At 52.1% G+C, this 6,422-nt stretch overlaps 1 long non-coding RNA gene across 1 annotated transcript; it reads left to right on the plus strand.

Annotated features, from left to right (window-relative positions):
- Window positions 1–43: 43 nt before the first annotated feature.
- LOC147574618 (uncharacterized) lies at window positions 44–5,185 on the plus strand. Its single transcript, XR_015244371.1, has 2 exons — window positions 44–1,674; window positions 3,986–5,185. It is a non-coding gene; the product is annotated as an uncharacterized LOC147574618 (long non-coding RNA).
- The last annotated feature ends 1,237 nt before the right edge of the window (window positions 5,186–6,422 follow it).

Here is a 6,422-nt window from a genome sequence, read left to right on the forward strand (position 1 = left end):
CGGCGGAGGCCACCGCGCCGGAAGCGAGGGGCGGACGTGCGTGCGTGCGCAGCCAGGGAGCCGCGGAGCGCCGAGCGCATCCACCTGGGCCGGGCCAGGGCGGTGAGGGAGCACCGAGTGCGTCACGTGCGAGGGGGCGGAGACCGCGTCGGGGGCGGGGCCTGAGCGGAGGGAGGCGGGCCTGGGCGGCGGAGAAACACGTGCCGGCGTGGAGGCGATCCGAGGGCAACCCGCCTAGGAGGGAAGGGCGATTCACAGAGGCACCCGCGCCCCTCGCCGGCCTCGAGCAGGCAGGGCCCACCCCACGGGAATCATATAAATTAAGTGTAAGAGACTTTTTCTTTTAATTGAAAATATAAGTAAGTAAAAATAGTAACAATGCATTATAGCAGAGAAGGGAGGGCGGAAAGACCGAAGGATGGCCACTTGATGAGAAGGCTGAAATCAGAGCCATATGGCCACAAGCCAGCCGGTGCTGAGAACTGCCACCCACACCCAGGAGCCAGAAGAGTCCTGGAAAGGGTTCTCCCCAGACCCCCCAGATCACGAGAATGTGCCAGCTTCTTGCTGGAGCCATCTGTTTATGGCAGCCCTAGGGAATCAGCCCGTTGGTAGCTTACAAGTCTTCAGGCAGAAGATGGGAGATGTGGACCAAAATGAGTGCCGGGACCCTCACTGACTCCCCCTCTTAAGTGGCGGCGGGGGTGGGGGGGCACGTTCTCACCTCTGGGGCACAGACTGGGTTTTGAATCAGGCATGGAGGGCCTAGGCATTACATGTGTTAAGGGGAAAATTACATTTAATGTTTTAACAACACAGGCCACAGAGAGAAATGCAAAGAACCTCGGAATACTCTGCGTGTCCCTGTGAGCCAGGGAGGATCTCCACTGGGGATGGGGTACTCTGCGAGGGGTCTGGGTCTATTACGGGTTATTAAAGGGTTTTTTTTTTTTTTAAAAGGTGGAAATACTGTGCGAGGCCAGGGGGTTAGACACCTGTGGAGAAACAAGCACACGGCGTCCGCAAGCAGGGACAGACCGCGGCGAGCACACCACGTGGCGGCACAGAGGCACGAAGGCGAGCAGACAGAGCCATTTGTGTTGAGCATGAAAAGCAAGTTGCAGAAGCACGCCTGTGGTGTAAAACAATTTACACAAAGCTTAAAATAGCAAACTGATTAGCCCGTTGTTTAGGGGCAAGTACCTACGTGGGTGCTGGAGAATAGAGAAAACCAAGGGCATGGTTTACCCAGAACTGGAGGTACTGGTGGGCAACAGAGTGATCTGCAATGGGTCCGGGTGTGTGTGGCTGGCTGAGTAACGGCTCGTCACAATGACGATGCCCACACCCTGATCTCTGCAGCCCATGAATGTGTCGCCTTATATGGCAGAAGAGATTTTGCAGGACCTTCAGATGAATTGTCCAGGTGGGCCCCAAATGTAATCACATTTGAAGAGGGACACAGGAGTGTCAATGTCCCTGTGGAGACAGACATTGGAGTAGTGCAGCCAGGAGCCAAGGAATGTTGGCAGCTTCTAAAAGCTGGAAGAGTCGTGGAACTGATTCTCTCCTGGAGCTTCCAGAAGGAACTGGTCCTGGCTGGTTATGGCAGGCACAAGACACCCAAACACAACAGCAATAGTAAACTATTACAACATGCAGAGAGCTTTTGGGGTAAGGTTATTTCATGATAGGGGTGCCTGGGTGGCTCAGTCAGTTAAGTGTCCAACTTCGGCTCAGGTCATGATCTCATGGTTCAGAAGCTGGAGACCCATGTCAGGCTCTGTGAAGACAGCCCAGAGCCTGGAGCTGCTTCAGATTCTGTCTCCTGTCTCTGCCCCTCCCCCACTCACATTCTGTCTCTCTCTCTCTCTCAAAGATAAATAAACATTAAACGTTTTTTTAAAAAGGTTATTTCACCATATATTTCACAATAAAATGATTAGAGAGCCTTCAAAGAAAGTCACCACCCATCATCCCCATTTCTGAAGTGTAATATGAAGTAATGATGAAATTCTAGAATAAGAACTCAAGACCAGCAGACCATGCTGATGGGATTGGAGCTTTGAGGCACCCCCCCAACTCCAGCCCCCATGCAGAATCAGGAAGTGAGCCTCTACCAGGCAGAGACTGTGCCTGTCTTCCTGTCACTTCAAAGGGCACGGGGAAGAGTGCCAGAGACACTGGCACACACAGCGGGCACAGTGGGATCCGTGGGCCACGACACCTCTCTGGTTGATGGGGGCAGGACGGAAGTAAGGGCCACAGGAACAGAACAGACTGGAAAGGGGCAGTGTCTGAGGCAGCCAGAGACCAGGCAGCCCATCCTGCTTGCCAATGACAGTGTTAATCTTGCCCTGTTTTCCCACCTTCTAGATGGAAATTACTAAAATAGGCCTCTCAGAATCACCCCTGCTCCCTGAGAGCACCCAACACAGAACAAAGTGGGTTTCCTCCGATGCCCCCCAGTCACCTCGCACAAGGGAGGATGTGAAGGGAAAAGAGCCCCGTTTGGCCTGGTGTGGCCCTGCCACCAGGGCCCACTCCAGTGTCCCACCACCTTCCACTGCCTCAGGGACACACACCTTTCATTCGCGAGCTCGCTCTTCAGAAGGGAGAGGGGCTTCATTCAGCCTGGACCTCTCCCTACACCCCTCCTGGCCGCCAGTGTGGGGAGGAGATGCCCACCTCAGTCGACCTGTGCTAGGACACTAAGTCCCCTCCGGCACTGCTCGTGAAGATGCCCGGCTCCCTCCTTGCAGAGTCAGTGCATTCCTGGCGGCCTTTGTCTTCCTCTCCACGAAGACTCGGACGCTTCCCCCAATTGTTATCATGGGGAAACAGAGGGAAAGAAGCAATGTTTTACTCTTGAGTTCCAGACCGATGCAGGGAGGGGACAGTAGTATTAAAAGCCAAAACTTTATTGTCAGGAGCCAGCTTTTTTTTGAGAAGAGAGGCGTGTGAGAATCCAAAGATTTAAAGAAAGCGGCACAGACCCAAATTTTCCATCAAAGCTAGAACGCATGGGGCCAGGCAGGTTGGGGAAAGAGAGTCCGAGGTGAGGGGAGGCAGGGCCAGCCCAGGATACAGTTCAACCTCTGCACAGGGGGCTCCAGACTCTCACACCAGGGTAGGAAACCTCGTCAGGCACCTGCCAGCCTGCTTACAGGAAGCTGCTCCGTTACCTACCACTGACCCGTCTGCCCACCGCCTGGTAGACGTGCCCCACGCCCCACAGCCATCCTGCTCTGAGAGCTTTGTCCAATTACTCTGGCCAACAGCCCTCAATAGCTCAGCACAGTGAGAACACTCCCAGAAGACGCTGGGAACCAGGGAAAAAGTAAGACCCTGAGAACACAGGCATTGCTGGAAGGGAACAGAGTGAGCACAGCGTCCCAACCCGCTGGCCGCCAGCCCTCCCAGCTGGGGCACCATGCTTCCGACCCTCATAGGAGCTGGACGGCCTCCCTCCACCACCACCCCCCCCACCCCCCACTCCCCTAGCACAGGCAGCTTCAATGCTGCTTCTTGAATTCACACTTGTTTAATGAAGCGGTTCTCCAGCAAAGGGTGCTGTCTCCGTCTCCTCGGCAGACCCATGTGATCAGGCCTGTAATTGACATTTTTTCCACATTCAGTATTTGCTTGGATAGTTCCTCGTCAAAGCCGTGAGTTCTCGGTCTGGGAAATTAGTCTGCATTGCAATAGTTCTCACAGGGCAATTGAAGACATAATTGTACATAATCTATTTTGAATCTAGATGCTTAAAAAGAGAATTACAAACATCTGGGGCATCATTTGGCATTCCTGTTTGTACTTTGGGTTGATTTTGCCAGCAATGGGGCCAGGGGAGAAAATGACAATGTTTGAGAGCAGTTTTTCTAGGGTTCAGTTTACACTTGATTATGTTTTCGGCACATTCCCACCAAAACATGCATGCTTTACTTACATTCCGTACTTCAGTTTATTTGTTTCTCTTTCATAGAAATGCCACTTCGATTTGCTATAGCACTTTCTGCAGTGAAGTATAACTTGTGTAAGTGTCCTGGGGCCACCATAACAAAGTGCCCCACAACGGGGGAGCTTCACACAGCAGAGATTTGTCCTCTCTCAGTTCTGGGGCCAGAGTCTGAGATCCAGGTGTGGGCGCTCCTGCAGGGGCTCTGGGGGCTCCTTCCTGCCTCTGCCAGCTTCTGGGAACTCCAGGCGTCCTTTGTCCCCCCCAGGAGGCCTGTGTGCTTTGGAAACCCCTTGGAAGAGCTCGGGGTCACCGAGGCTTCAGGACCCTCGTTATATTCCTTCTAGGACATTAGTGGTGGTCCTAAGGAGTGCTTCGATTGAATGGAGGAGAAAAGAGCCCTGTTTGGCCTGGTGTGACCCTATCACCAGGGGACCCATTCCAGCATCCTACCACCTTCCACTGCCTCCAGGACACGCACGTTTCGTTCTCAAGAAGCGCTGTCTTCAGAAGGGAGAGGGGCTTCATTCAGCCTGGACCTCTCCCTAAACCCCTCCTGGCTGCCAGCGTGGGGAGGAGATGCCCACCTTGGCCCACCACAGGTCAGATGACACCCACCCCGGACCGCCCAGCCATCCCTGCGCTCCTGGTCAGTGGGTCAGCCCTTCTGTCTCCACCCACTGCCTGGCAGAGAGAAGGTGCTGTGGCCCCAGCAGGATGTCCTCCCAGGCAGCCCCTGCGGGTTTACCAGCTGTCCACTAGACCACTCTCCTGTGGACATGTGTCTCTGTCATGCTCTGGGGGCTGCACGACCCCCAGCCTGGCTCTGGGCCTTCAGTGACTGGAGGGGGCTGGGCTCATTTCTCCTCTCTGGGCCTCACTTGCACATCTCCGAATAGAGATGTTGCTTCTGATTCTAGGTCACTTCAGTGTCTCAAAATCTGTAAATCATTAACAGAAACTGAGAACACCTGAGCGTTTTCTCTAGTTATTTTAAAAAAATTCCTCGTTGGGGGGGCCCCTGGGTGGCTCAGTCGGTTAAACATCTGACTCTTGATCTGGGCTCAGGTCATGATCTCAGGGTTTTGTGAGTTCAAGCCCCGCATCGGGCTAAACAGTGTACAGCCTGTTGGGATTTTCTTTCTCCCTCTCTCTGCTTCTCCACTCACACTGTCTCTGTCAAAATAAATATATCAACAAAAGAATATCTTTTACAATAAAAAAATTGGGGCGCCTGGGTGGCGCAGTCGGTTAAGCGTCCGACTTCAGCCAGGTCACGATCTCGCGGTCCGTGAGTTCGAGCCCCGCGTCGGGCTCTGGGCTGATGGCTCAGAGCCTGGAGCCTGTTTCCGATTCTGTGTCTCCCTCTCTCTCTGCCCCTCCCCTGTTCATGCTCTGTCTCTCTCTGTCCCAAAAATAAATAAACGTTGAAAAAAAAAATTAAAAAAAAAAAACAATAAAAAAATAAAAATTCCTCATTGTGGAACGCCTGGGTGGCAGGTGGTTAAGTGTCCAATGTTTGATCTTGGTTCAGGTCATGATCTTACGGGTTTGTGAGTTCAAGCCCCACATGGGTCTGTGCACTGACGGTGTGGAGCCTGCTTAGGGTTGTGTCTCTCCTTCTCTCTGCCCGTCCCCTGCTTGTGTGTGCTAGCTCTCTAAACAAACAAACAAACTTAAAATTTAAAAAAAATTTTACAAAGATTTTTATGTAAAAAAATAAAATAAATAAAATAAAATAAAATAGGGGCCCCTAGGTGGCTCAGTCGGTTAAGTGTCTGACTCTTGGTTTCAGCTCAGGTCATGATCTCACAGGTTCATGAGTTCAAGCCCCACATCGGCTCTGTGCTGACTGTGCAGAGCCTGCTTGGGATTCTCTATCTCCCTCTGTCTCTGCTCCTCCCCCACTTGCACTCGCTCTTAAAATAAATTAAACTTAAAAAATAAAATAAAATTAAATTAAATTAAAATTAAAAATTCCTCATTGTAACCTCCAGCTACTGCAGAGAGATGTGAAGCAGGTACAGCAGGGCAGGCAAGACCCTGCCCAGGGCCTTTGCACAGTCCACATGTCCTGTATGAGTCATTTGTGATTGGTGGTTAGGACCTCGTCCGTTGGAGGGGTGCGGGGAGACACGTCCCAGAGGGATTCAAGAGTACCTCTCTGCTTTTACCAGACAGGCACACACTTGAGGGCCTCTCATTAATACTTCCCACTTGTTTTGGGAATGCGAGCTGGTGCAGCCAGTCTGGAAAACAGTATGGAGTTTCCTCAAAAAACTAAAAATAGAACTACCCTACGACCCAGGAATTGCACTACTAGGCATTTATCCAAGGGATACAGGTGTGCTGTTTCGAAGGGACGCATGCACCCCCATGTTTATAGCAGTGCTATCAACAATAGCCAAAGTATGGAAAGAGCCCAAATGTCCATCCACGGATGAATGGATAAAGAAGATGTGGT

Source organism: Puma concolor, chromosome E1 (genome assembly GCF_028749965.1).
Source record: "Puma concolor isolate L17-30 chromosome E1, mPumCon1.1.hap2, whole genome shotgun sequence".
In the NCBI taxonomy this organism is placed as follows: domain Eukaryota; kingdom Metazoa; phylum Chordata; class Mammalia; order Carnivora; family Felidae; genus Puma; species Puma concolor.